Raw genomic sequence first — 14,064 nt, 5'->3', positions numbered from 1 at the left:
CTCTGGATAATTCACACCATAAAAATGTTTTTCATAACAGCATTCCTTTGGGTGTTTGCATATGGGCTGCAGAGCATAGTAACCAAGTCTCTAGTTGCTTTTGTACAGTGCTCTGTGCCCTGTTCCACTCAGCCAACCTGATTATAATGTGGCCAAATACCTCTATGCCCATGTCATAGGTCTTTTCAACTATCAGAGACGCTGTTGGAAGTCCTGGTGTTCAAGTACTAGGTCTATGACATTTTTGTAAGATCACTATAACATTGGCCACACAGGTCCACAAGCAAGGATGCCATGTCTTGTTGTATAAAGAACAGCATGAAGAAATCTTATCAGATAATTAAGAAGAAAGCAGAGAAATAAGCACACAAACCTGATGGTGTCACAACCACCTGGCTGAAGGGCTCAGCTGAACTTTGGCATGAAACCTTTTATCCTTTCTTTTGCATGTGGCTCAGGACAAAGAGATACTAAAGCACAACTGAGCCAGAAGCCACTGGAGGGGGGTTCTAGTCAGTCTCTTGCAAAGACACCTGGACACAAGGACACCACTCACTTTGCTGTCTTGGAGGACACTCATCCTGCCAGCAGCCCTGCAGAAAAGAATTGTGAGCACTGTTGCATTTGCTTTGAAGTGAAATACACGTTCTCTCAGCTGTCATGCCAGGACACTTAGCTGAGCCCTCATCATTGTACACTGCAACAATTGCAGCATCCCCTACTGTCTCTGCTGTGGTCAGTCTGTCCCCAGAAATCTTAAACAACTAACAGACTGGGGGTTTGTCATGCAGAATAAAAAAAAGTGTGAAGTAGATTAAAGTAGAAATAGCTTTCTCCGTGTCTTTATAGACTTGCTTTATTCTTTTGAGTATGGAATGTCAGGTTCACCGAAATTGGTTTTCCTAGATGGTCATTTATATATGAAATACATACACATTAAACTAAGAAACTCTGGAGTTCTTCCTTTCAAATGGAAATGTGTTATTTTTAAACTGCAAAAGCACAGACAAGATTTCAAACTGACACTGTCACTTTTTTAAGATGATATATGGCTCCTCTACCTAAAGCACACCCAGACTGAAGAACTCCGCAGTCAAAAGCCACTGCATTTAATAATAACTAGCAATTATTATCAGATACTGTATTGTATATCAGCAAAGCATGGTACAAACATTAGCTGTATATGCCATCCCTTCTCACATGCCATTCAGAAGCATGAAGGAAAGGTCCAAGCACTGCCTTGCACCACGCTGAGAAAGAAGCCTTTCTCCTCCACTTCTGGGGTGCAAGAGTATTCCAGTGGCTGCAGATTTTGTCCCACCTCGCTGGTCTTAACAAGGCATGGTTTCTTGACACACTTGAATGAATGGGAAACCATAGCCCTCCAGGCGGTTAACTCCTTCTTGTTCTAACCCTAATGAGACAAACAGATTATCTGTTTTTTTTTCTAAAATCAACTTTCTGCTTGATGAAAACTTTATTGGTTCTCTCCAGATTTACAGTGATGACACTCTTCTCTTTGCTGAAGGAGCTGCAAAATGGATTAGGCAGATTGCCTTCATGGTTTAAAGGAAACTGGAAACCCGTTTTCAGTAAGAGATAAGGTGTAGCTTTTGCCAGCTTATCGTGATGAAAAGCTAAAAAAGAGTCTTCAAGAAAGTGTCTGCATTCACCTATTCTCCATGCAGGGCATACAGCAGCCAGGAAAATCACCCTTATGTCTGAAAGCTGTCTTCAATGTTCTAGCAGAGGATCCATCAGACCATTCAAAACTAAATTAAAATCCCAAGGAGGAATAGGGGATTTAATTCTAGGATTAAGCTTTGAAGTTGCTCCCAGGAAATAAATTATTATTGGATGAGAACCAACACACCAATTATCTAGTTTACTGCTCATGCTACTGAGAGCTGCTACATACACCCTCAGGGATCGGATACCATAGCTCTACCTAGCCAGTCTCATCTTAAACACAATATCCACAGAAAGGCGAAAGCTCAGCTAGTTGCATTCCAAGAAACTTAGCTTCTCAGTTCCAAATATTAACAGGGAAACTGTCCACTACAAAAATATAGGGCAATAAGATACAGTAACTTACACTCCCTGCTTTTCACCTTTTATCTTGCTTTGTTGTAGACAATAGAATAGTTAATAGCATGCTGGATTTTTGCTCTGTATATTATAGTCAGGTCGAAGTACTACAGTATCAGTGCTACCACAAATAAGCACATTTCTTTTCCTTACACAGAAGGCCTGTATTCTAGTTCAGTAGCAGGCAAACCCTACTCCATTCAAATGGCATCTAGATGAAGCAGTGGGACATATTCAGCTTTTCACTTGCTATTCCACAGATTTCTTCAGGCTACCCTTAATATCTCACCTTCACCAAATTAAGCCTCAAATCCTTAATGCTTGTTCAATGGGACATTGCCACAACGCGAACCACCTCCTGTGGAAGGAATAAGTAAAGTTAAATAGCTCCAAGAATGATAAAAGGGTCTGGAGCAAAGAGGAATACAGACATCAGAGCTGATATTTCACTCAAACAAAATGCTACCAGCTAATCACTGCTATTATAAACTCGCTCAGAACATTAAGTTACTGCGGGTAAGAAAAAAATCCTTCCCTCTTAAAAATATACATGTCACCACTGAGGCAAAATCTGGCAGCAGCAGTGTACACAAAAATTTGGTTTTCTCCCAGATAATGCATTTTTTTTGTTTAAACACCTTATGACCTAAAAATACTGCCACCAGAGCATAACTGCTTTTTTCTTCCCAAGCACATGGTGGATACCTTTTCTTCATGGATTCCTTTCAGTCCTTAACACAGGGAAATGATGTATGCAAAGCAAAGATGAAATCCCACCCACCTCCCATGTCCTACTTCACCTGAAAGCTCTTTCAGAACTTTTGATACCATTTAACCCACACACACATACATATGGAGTGGGGCATATCCAGCAAGTGGATTCACTTTAAGGGCAACGTGGCAAAGCAGAAGCACTGGTTAGTGTCACCAGCTGGGCTCCCTGCCGGCACAGCAGTTCTGAAAATCCATGTCGCTCACGACCTCCTAACAGACCCAGCTTTTTTCAGAAAAGTTCAGGGTCGATAACAGCACTGAGTCTCTCTCTGTTCCTCTCATTTCTCCTTCAGGTGAAGCAGATGGTATTGCAAATAACTCGCCAAGCGGGTGGGGGGGAGCGGGGGGGAGAGATGGTAGTGAAGGAAAATATTACTCGTACTGACAAGGATTCTGAACAAGGAGCTGCATGACATTAGAAAAGTGGATCACTTTTCTAACACAGAGATGTGGGTCTGAAAGCATTCTTTGAAACAGAAGAATGATTTCACCAGTGAGCCAAAAGCCTGTGAGCTGCGGATGTTTCCACAAGGTTTGGGTTAGGTGCTCACTCCAGCATTTATTGTACATTTGTATTGACCATCTAATTTAAGACAAATGTTTTCTGTAGACACATTTTAAAGTGAAAAATTATCTCAGTTAGCATGCAGCTGCGGTCCCTGAGATAGCTCCTTGCCCAGGGGCAAACAGAAGAGAGACAATAATGAGCTTAAAAGTAGCTCTGAAAACCACTGTGCCCATGGTCAGTTGAGAGCCAGCAGGATCAGGGTCACCTGCTCCTATGTCCTTTTATTTAGTACTCTCATTATTTGAAAAGATGGGAAAGCATGTGCTAAACCTGAATATCCACAACTGGGCGGGGTGGGGGGTGGAGAATTCCTACCCCCAGCAACTGAGGTTATCATGCTGCCCCATCACCACTACACCTTCCTGAAAAAAAGATACCTACCCTTGGCAAATTACTTTATGCACATCGAGATAGATTCCCTTTGCCTGCGCTGTTTCCAAGTGAGCCAGCTGACTCAATAGTTCAGCCCTGTAGCTGGAAGAAGCATTAAGATTTCTGTCAGACTGTTCTATATTCTAAAGAAAACTGCCACCTTCTTCTCTCCTTTACTTGGATATCCCCTTACTTAGACATCTAGGAAGAGGCAATAAGAAAAATACCCCTGGTACATCTCAGCTGCCTCTTTTAATCTACCATCAAATTGAAATAGAGGACATTTACCTCAACTGCTCTGAAGCCCAGCAGCCCATTTTTGCTCTCATGTTAGGTCTAACCCAAACTCAAGCCTCAGGCACACACTACCCACATAGTGTCTCATCCTGTGACTATATTTTTGCCACACATCAGCTGTAAACCTGATCCCAAGACCAGGCCTTACTCAAATATGAGTTCTCTTTCACCTCCACAGTGATTACAGTCTCAACAGAACAAGGTCTAGCTGCAGCTGACCAGCCTCCATCCTCTAGCAAGCCTGCAAGGTTGCCCTTTCCCCTATGTGTTACTGCAGGGACACAAGTGCTGATTGTGTTTCTGTGGCCTGGCAGTAGGAATATGGAAAGTATGAACCCTTCTCATGCACAGGGTATGCCTTTTCCTCATCCCTTACCAAGTACTGAATTCAGAAAAGCACATGCTGTTCTGCCCATCTCTCCTCATCATCTCTAGAAAATGTCCACCTAGAGCTTTGGCCACACTCTGGCAACCTTCCCAGTCCAAGGACAGAGGCCGGGCATTAAAGCAAGGCAACATTTATTTGGAAGGACAGCTCAAAGCGGCTCACAGTGAAAATTTTGGCTTCCTCTGGCACTAGTAAATAGGTTTGCCTGAGAAGGGGGAAATCTGTGATTATATTCTGTGCTCTTTTCATGCCATTCCCCTGTATTTATGCTGTTGTGTTGTTTGGTTTTACAAGGCCATTTGTCCTTTGTTGTGCCCTTTAAACACAAGTACATAAAGCTCCTGCGGAGCTGTGGCTTGTTCCCCTAGCAAAGAGCAGCTGGGCATCTCTGCTCCAGCCCCTATGTCGGTCAGCAGTCAGTACTCTGGGCTTGCCATGCTACCAGGCTTTCTTGTGCTGACAAAGGGTGAGCTGCAGGCTGTTGTGTCCTTGCTGATCATGTCCTTATTCTAGGTCAAGGGTAGCCATGTGTTTTCATGCTACCTGAAGGAGTTGTACATTTTTTCTTGTGAACTGATCTGTATCTCTCATGACTCAACTTTCATAGACCCCCATCTTCTTGCCTTTGCCAGCTAACAGCTTTGTTGTCTGCAGAGGACACTGTCTCAGAGGCACAGATGGCACAAGGGACAGTCCATGACCTCATGAAGGAAAAGCATGGGGAAAAGGGAATATCACTAATGCCACTTTTCCCACATACTTTTGTCTTCAGAACCATCAGAGGAGGTCTGTGTCTCAGTGATATTGTTCCTTGTGGCACACCCTGGGATGGTGAGAGAGGGAGAGAGATGCTTGGAGGGAGTAATGAGAATGGTGGAAGGAAGCAGTATTTTGCAAAGCCATTAATTGTTAGTTACAACTATGAATTATGTTATCACATTCCTTTCTGCCATGGACATACGTATTATCAAGAGGGGCCTTTACCTACCAGGAGTCACCCAATGCTGGTGGCTCTGTAGGGCTCAGCAAAGACAGATTTGATTCCAGCAAATTCAGTGCTGATGGAGTGGCTCCTTGTTGGCCTTGCTGTCTTGTGTTATCCACAACAGGCTACAGAAATGGCAGCAAACCTTGGGATGCTGTATCATTCACCAGCTGAACATACACATTACAGCAATTCAGAAGGAGCTGAAGGCCTAGTGCACTGTCTGTCATGGCCAGGCGTGTTTGGAAACAAATATAAGAATTAAGGTAAGCTGCATCACTGGTAATACAGGCTGGTGATAGCGTACCAGAAAAGTTTCTGCCCACAAGCAGAACCCACCCCCCACCCCCCCGACCTGGCCATAGTAAAAAAAACCAACTTCTGAAGACGTAGACATCCAACATACATTCAACATTGCCTGTGTTGATGCCTACAGAGTGGGTTAAACATCCTACTCAACCATCCATCAGTTCCTACATTATAATGGCATAGGACCCCTTTTCATTCATTTGGTGAGCCATCATCTCAGGTTGATAGTTTGTAGAGCCACAGGTCCAGCAGCTGAAGAACTCATTTTGAGTAAAACTATTGGTGCTCCCTCTGGGACACTACAAAGGTGTGCAGTGCCACAGGGCACACCATGAAGGCATAAAAAGTGTACAACATGACATTGCCTACCACTCCTATGACAACCTCAGTGATGAACTTTGCCTCAAACTAGTCTGCTACCCATTGACAGAAGCTGATAGCTGACCCTCTGCACCCTTGGCCTTAAAGGCTGTATGCTGATGGTCTGAGATGTGTGCAAGCTCCCAGCACAGCATGTCAGAAGATCTTCATATGTAGAAAAGTCCCCTGTATGCACTGCTGCTGACCTTCCCAGAGGCAGAGAACAGCATGGTCCTATGGAATATTGGTCCCTGTCTCCCAGAACTGATGCTCTACAGCAGAGGGGCAGGGATCAGCCAGTCAGTTGCGGTCAGGCAAAAGTCTAAATAGCTCCCCAAAAACGATGGGGTCAGAACTGCTTTTTCTCTGTTTCCAGATATACCGAGTCCCAGAGTTGAAGACAGATATGATCTGGAAAAGGCCTTGCTCCTGATTCAGGTCCTCACAAGAAGAAAAGCCAGCAACCCACGTACGTAAGTTCCCTGACAAAAAACATACAATAGAAGATGATGGGGGTCATGATGGTCATCAGATGCCTAGGTGCACGCATCCAGGCAATGCAAAGTTAGGGGATATGTTTAAGCTATTCTCTGTTCCTCAGGTGATTTCTAGTGTCTCCCTCAACCTTTATTGCCAAAAATACAAACTGAGTGTTTTTCCTTTCCAAGCATACTAAGGAAAGACTAAGGGACTGTAACTGCCAAAGAGAAAGTTTGGCTTCAACTGCCATTGTTCCAAACACATAAGTCTCCAAAGAAAGAATGAGGACTGCGCAAGCCACTGCAAGAATTCCCATCTGAAATGGCCATATTTGGTATAAGGCACTAGACCCAAGTGGACCATTCTGGTCACCAGGAGCTGGAGGCAGGCTGGTGTTGAGTAGGTCTCTGCTACACAAGATACCACCACTTTGCAACCTGGCGCTCTGAAAGGACAGCTTTTCTGAGAGGAACTGGGGCACTTGAACACAATGCCGACATGGAGCAGTTAGGTATCGCCTGGCTTCAGGGCTGACTGGTAAGGCAGCCATGGAAATTGTAAGCAAGGAAACTGGCTATTACCATCTGCTTCTACAGGACTTTGGGAAACAACTCCTTAGGTACACCAGCTGTAAATAAATGAGCTTTTATACAGGATACACTGAGTTGTACAGTCTCTTTGCTTAGTGGAAACAGCATGGCAAGACCACTGATGCTGGCTAACTTCCAGGGCTACAGAACAGTGACACCAGTCTGGTGACAGCCTCATCCCCCCCAAACTGTCACCAGGATCTGCATTACTGTGCAGCTACCAGCAGCTGTAGCTTAGCTGAATAGAACTGAAATAACTCATCACACAATCTCAGGTGATAATGGTAGGCCTCAAGCTCTAAGATTGCAAGCATCTAGCGTATGTACGGATATACATGTCCCTTGGAGCTACTGCTCAAAAGACCGATTTCAGAGTTTTCATCACAAAGCACTGGCTCCTTAAAAATCTGTTATTTCTTTTGAAGTCCAACAGAGGTCAGAACTGCTTGGTGGCTCAGTGTGCTGCAATAAAAGGAGTGTAATCTCCTTCAAGGAGGCAAAGAGAACAATTGGCTTCACTATTAACTACGTATCTGAGTGTCACTGCACATTTTTCTTTTCAAACTTCTGATGGCCGCAGAGGTTGGAAACTGCAGAGGTGCTGTATTGACCTGAAGTGCTTGGCTCTGTGGGTGTCTTACAGTGCAGTGGCAGAGGAACAGCACCACTCCTCACCATCAGGAAATCGTGGATAATTCCTGAGGGACTTTAGGAGGCTCTAGTCCAACCTCCTGGTCCAAACAGGGTCAGCTGTGAGATCAGATCAGATTGCTCAGGGCTTTAACCAGCTGGGTCTTGAAAATATTTGAGGACAGCAACTGCACAGGCTATCTGGGCAACATGTCCCATTGCTTTCCTGTCCTCAGTCAACTTCTGCAGGAGTATAGAAGTATGCTCTGCAGGATTTTTGAACCCTAATTTCTGAGAAAGTCCATGTTGGCTAGAAAGACTACAGCCCTCATGTTTACCAGTGTGCCTTCACAAGGTCATGAGGAGACATGCTCCAGGGTTCCCACACCCTCATGCCCCATATACCTTTTCAAAACCTCAGTCGTATCAAGACAGGGTACCCAGCCATCTTCCTTGTCAGCTGCTCTGCTGACATCCCTGTACAGCATCAAGATGCTCACCAGCTCCCTAGCCCCTCCAAAACCATGAAGGACTACACTGACAGCCATAACCAGACCCAGTACTTGCTCCACCACAAAGCCCTGAGCAAAACACCCGCAAGTGTGGGCCACTGTGGTTATTGTACTTAGCCTCCTCCCATACATAGATCCCCCTTCCCTTCCCAGTAGCCATGTCCTCCAAAGTGCCCCCTCCTCAGATATCACCCACTGAACTGGGTTGCCAAGCAACACAAATCCTCCAAGCAACCAACCACAACCAACACAAATCCTCCAAGTAACTGACCATGGCAGATTGCAGCAACCATCACAGATAAACTCAAAAGCTAGTGGGCTTGCTGCCATTTTGTCTCTCAGCAGCTCTTCCACCCAACTAGCCATAACTAGGACCTACTCGAGCCCATCCTCTTCCTTCCTCAACCAAGAGCACCAGCCTGGACACTCATGTCATTGTCAAGCAGCCAATATGCCCACAACCGATCAACACACGCTCACAGCACACACAAGCACAGAAGCCAAGGAAGTCCAAAAGGAATGGCCTTCATACAGGCACCAAGCACTTCCCTGTCTTGCATGGATCACCAGTCTTCTGTCTTACTTCTTCTCTCTTTCCCCTAGCCTTGGTTGTCACACACTGCAGGCGGTCAGGACACCGCTCCGCATCATCCACACAGAGCTACCCCATCTCTAGAGGGCATGGTGACCAGCCTGCCCTGCACACATGCAGAGACTCATGAGGGCTACTTGGGATAGCATCCATATATGCCACCCAGGCCTTATACTTACACCTCCACCCTTACATCCACCTATCCCCCATTCACTCCCTGGCCTCTCCACATCCTGACAGCTGCCATAGACTGTCCTCCTGTATGTCCAGAGCCAGGGCTGGGACCCAAGGAAGCGGCTTAGCACTAGTCCAAGCCTAGCCCTGTCTCTCTTCCCTTCCCATAACCATACTATATCAAAGGTCAGCTCCCCCACATCAGACCAAGACACATGATCCAAGCATCCACTACTTGTTTCATGTTTCCTTCCCCTCAACAGGGCTGTTGCAATGCATGGAGTGTTTCCTCCAGCCTTACCCTAATCTTTCAAAGAGCAGCAAAACAGGTGTTTCTGCCTTCAAAAACATCTGGTCCTTGCAGATCCTCAGTAGATGCAATGGCATGATCATCCTGTAGAGGAGAATGGTTCAACCAGACCCCTCAACCACAAGGTAGTCAGACCCCAGTTTCTCTTTGGCACTTTTGGAACAAGCTCCCCAGGGGATGTAAACCATGATGGCAGGAGACAAACACACAACAGCAAGATCCACAAGTAACTATTTGCTGCAGCGTCTCCCTGCTTTTTCTTCCATCTGTCTCTTGTGCTTTTCTTAAGGAGGCAGTCACAGCACCTCCTGGGACCAGCACCAGTGACTCCCAAACACCAAATCCCTTGTCTAACCATCACTTAGCTTCCTATACAAAAAAGCTGGAGACAGAAGGTCCTGTCTGTGCTTCACTGTCCTGGAGTTTTCAAGCAGATACTGTGAGCAAGTAGAGGCAGTAAACTCTTGGAAGGCATGCATGGCACTCAAGAGAAATTGTATGCTTGTCCCTGCTGCCTGCAATCAGTCGAGTTCAGAGGATGTGGAGATCTCAGGGTGAGTCAAGTGCTGCCTGTACTCAGCACAGCCTGAGAAAGATGCTGCCCAGGCTGCCTTGGGCAATCTCAGAAATCACTCCAGGAGAAGACAGAGATCAGGGGCTCACATGCTGGCACCATTTCTCTGGTATATGTGGTGTACAAGGGCAGCCCAGATAGATAAAGGACTTTTAAGACACACTGTTTTTACCAGGTGTATCACCATTAGGAGCTGGAAGCACCACCATGGTTTGCTCCAAGTTGACTGTCTAAGGACAGGAGACTTAGAGGAAGGCTCTATCCAGTTCAAGGCTGCAAACTCTGAGCACCAGGCACAGTTTTAAAAGGAGCTTTTCAGGAGGGCCAGGGCAGAATGGTCTTTTCTTGGAATTATTTGTCATTTACTTCCTATCACATCACAAATAGCCCAAGTCCCAAACTCCACTAGGAAGACAAAGATCTGCCTGTCTCAAGTATTAAGTGGCACCTGCACAACCAGGGAGGGCAATGAGGTTGCAAAAAGACCAGTTTCTTACCCATAGACAGAAGCAATGAAAGCAAAGGTGTTTCAACCTAATCAAGACGTTGCTTCTTTCCAATGCATATTGCATTGTGTCCTGACTGAGGGACTTAGGGAAAGGCCTTCATCCCCAGACTGAGTGCTAGGCTTTACAGGGCTTGTCTGCACTACTCCGCGATATAGTACACTGACATTAAAGAATCTTAATTGTGACATATAATGTCATGATGCTAATGTGGCATTGCCTTGCCATTAATCAGCCCAGGTGCTGATATGGATTCTGGATTTGGTCTGTCCAGCCAGACCTAGCTTACATATATCCACCTCCATTTCCATTGGCTGTACAGACATCCCCTTGTAAGAATAATTTTAACCAAAGCAGACTGAAAGGGTTCGGATTAAGTAAATCAATTCTTCCACATAAAGGCTCTGCATAGACTTAATTAAATTGATAACTGAACCAACCTGGATTAAACTAGTGCAAATTTGGGTATAGACAAGGCTTTCTTTTTCTTATTAAAATCATAACTAATCCAAGTTTTGATTGCATGGTAACAAATGTGAATCCTCAGTCCAGTCTTCTAGTGTCTGTGTCTCCATCTGACCTCAAATATAACACGTGGAAGAGCTCGGCACACTCCTGATCCTACCCTCAGAATTCATATTTAGTGGGTTCTCACCTGAACCCCAAAGGACCCAGTAAGATTGCTGCTTTTTCCCTAAAGTAATTTTAGGGAAGGAGCTATACAACCATTCCTCACAGAGGAATTTGAGCAAGGCTCACTTTTACAGAGAAGCTATGATTTCTGAAGAAGCAGAAGTTAACCAGATCATTGTGTTCCAGCACCTCATCTATGGGCCCTATATAGGGATGATGGTATTATCCTATTTTTCTTTCCCAGCTAGTTAATAGGAAATCCCCTTTCAAAGGCAATTTCCATTTTAAATCACCCACATTAAGAGAGACATGTTTAATACCAATAAATCCGCTTTCTTAAAAGAAACAGAGAAGCCAGGCTCATCAGCTGACTAAATCCTTTCTCCCCACCCCCGTTCCTGCCTTGCAATCTGTAGATCTTGCAGGAGGGCAACCTAAGACAGCTGTAGTTAGCTAGCTACACTTCTAAGCACTAAGCTGCTCCTTGCTTTGTATTCACTCCATGCCAAACCAAGGTCACAGGGACAGGAGGAGCTAAAAGACTTTTCTTGCTGTAATGGAGCAGGAGTCTCAGCCAGAGATACTCAAAGGCTGGGTTTCCACACATGTCCCATGGGAGCCTCTCCCTACACCAGTCTCCCACTGCAAGTCATTGTGGGGTGAGACTATCTAAAGGCTTTGCAGGTGAAATTACTTTCTCTCCTCAAAGCTTCTTTTAGCACACCTAGGAGAACAGCCACTGACTCCCAGCCCCGGGATCCCTGTGCCCAAAAACACGTGCCCTGAGGGCTCCTCCCCTGCTGTGGGGACCCTACTCCATCCTCACCATCACTTTCCCTTTCCAGAGGGATTACTAGCCTCACCCCTCTTGCAGACAGTTTTACTACACCTTTGGCAGAGAAGCAGATAGCAGCCTTTCCAAGACTCTTGTGTGCCTAAAGCAGCAGCCAGCAGTGTGGGCAATGCTAAGGCAATGCTCTATCAGAAGCCAGAGGAGGGTGACCTGGAAGGACCCCTCAAGGTCGGGACTGCACCAGCATCAGCGCAGTGGCACAGGTACCTCACTTGCCTGACAGGAAGAGACACAGCTGACTAATGGGGGAGAATGAGGAGCTCTGAAACCTGAATAAACTCCCTCCTGCTTCCCACTGATGTAACAAGGATCAGGTGCAGTAACTACAAAGAGAAGGCTTCAGTTCAGCAGAAAACCTTGGCCTGGCTGCCCTTAGGGCTGACAAAAACAGACCCAAAGTCACCCATCTGATATTCCCTTGCCTCATCATGCAGCTCCAGTAGCCAGACCTTCTTTTGGCAAGTGCAATGCTGTGTGCCTGCAATGGTGTCTCCTGGGAGAGAACAACCAGCTCCCTTCATTGAGCTGAGATCATGACACAGCAGTAGGAATCCTGAAAATTACTTTGAAATCTACCTAAAGCACATGTTGGAGATGGACTATAATGCATGATATGCCTTTTCGAGTTGAAAACCTGAACACCTTTTTGGCAAAACAATTCTTGTTTGACAGCAAATGGGTCCATTTGCTCTGACACATCCCTCTTCCCCTAAGTACCTGGGTTCCAGCCCTGCAAGCACCCCTATAGGTAAGCATAGTTATACATATGCATGCCAGAAACAGCATGGCCATCAGGAAGTACTTACATGTGTACATGTATAAGGTAGGGCCTGTCAGAGCAGGAGACTGAACCCAGTGTCCTAAGAGGTCCCTTCAGTGGTGTCTCAGCCCTGCAGCAGGACCCTTACAACCAGATCCTTCCCTTCCAGAAGCACTGCTCAAACAAAGCCTGTTGACAGAGGAACATTTCAAAAAGAAGCTTCTTTCTTTAAGGAGCCTAAAGGTAAGAACACGGGAATCTTATTTTGTGCTTTATTGTTTAAAGAACCTTGGCCTCATTTTGCTCCGTGGATTTGCTCCATGGCTGACTGGGCACCACTCAGCAGCAAGGACAGCTCTTCCGCTGTGGGAAACCGCCCTGCCTTTACTGGAGCAGGAAGCCATCCTCCTCCTCCTCCCTCACAGCGCTCTTTCCAGTCTAGATAGCATGGATAATTATAACTGTTTCCATGCTCTGCTTAACCAAAGTAGTATTTCTTAAACATTCCATAACCACAGACACAAGCACTTTGCTTTCAATCTTGCACTTGTTTTCCACCTGATACTGAGATCCATTTCTTGATCTGAGAGTGAATAAATCTTAAAAAATAAATAAAATAAAATCCTGTAGTCAATGGTGAGAAAGGGGAAGGGAAAAAACATGAGTTGGGAGAGCTTCATGGCTTACTGCTCTGCAACTTGTCATAATAGGTCATAGTGTTTAGGTTACATTACAACACAAGACCTATGATACGTAGACCAGCATAAAGCATACAAAGATTAATATAAAATTTATAGAACAACTTGTTTTAAACACTGCTGCTAGGAAAAAACAAGTTAAGAAAAATTACAGGGAGAAGGAGAACACAGTCCTCATTTTCTGTAATTTCGAGATCATTTGAGCCTGTTCAGTGGACAAAACATCTTGCTTGATCAAAATTTTTTGCTTTTTTAAAAGAAGATGAATTAGTATCCTAACTAACTTCAGCCATGCCCCAGGGCAGAGTTAGGTGCGCGCTAGAATGTTCCTATCTGTCTGTATCTGCACTGAACTGTTAAGCAGATGCTCACTGAGGAGAAAATAGACTGCAATAAACTGGCACTGACACAGATCTGAATCACTGGAACTGCCATAGAGATAAAATTCATTTAAGAAATGTGGTTTCCATTTTCTTTTAATAAAAAGCTATCAAAACATTAAAAAATATCTACTATTTCAAATAGCACACTACACACATAAGTAAGAGAAGGAACTGAGACTTCATTTCATTGATGTAAAATGTGAATACATCGCAATAATTTGGCTCTTC

This window comes from Falco naumanni, chromosome 5 (assembly GCF_017639655.2).
Source record: "Falco naumanni isolate bFalNau1 chromosome 5, bFalNau1.pat, whole genome shotgun sequence".
Lineage (NCBI taxonomy): Eukaryota > Metazoa > Chordata > Aves > Falconiformes > Falconidae > Falco > Falco naumanni.
This window is presented reverse-complemented; position numbering follows the sequence as displayed.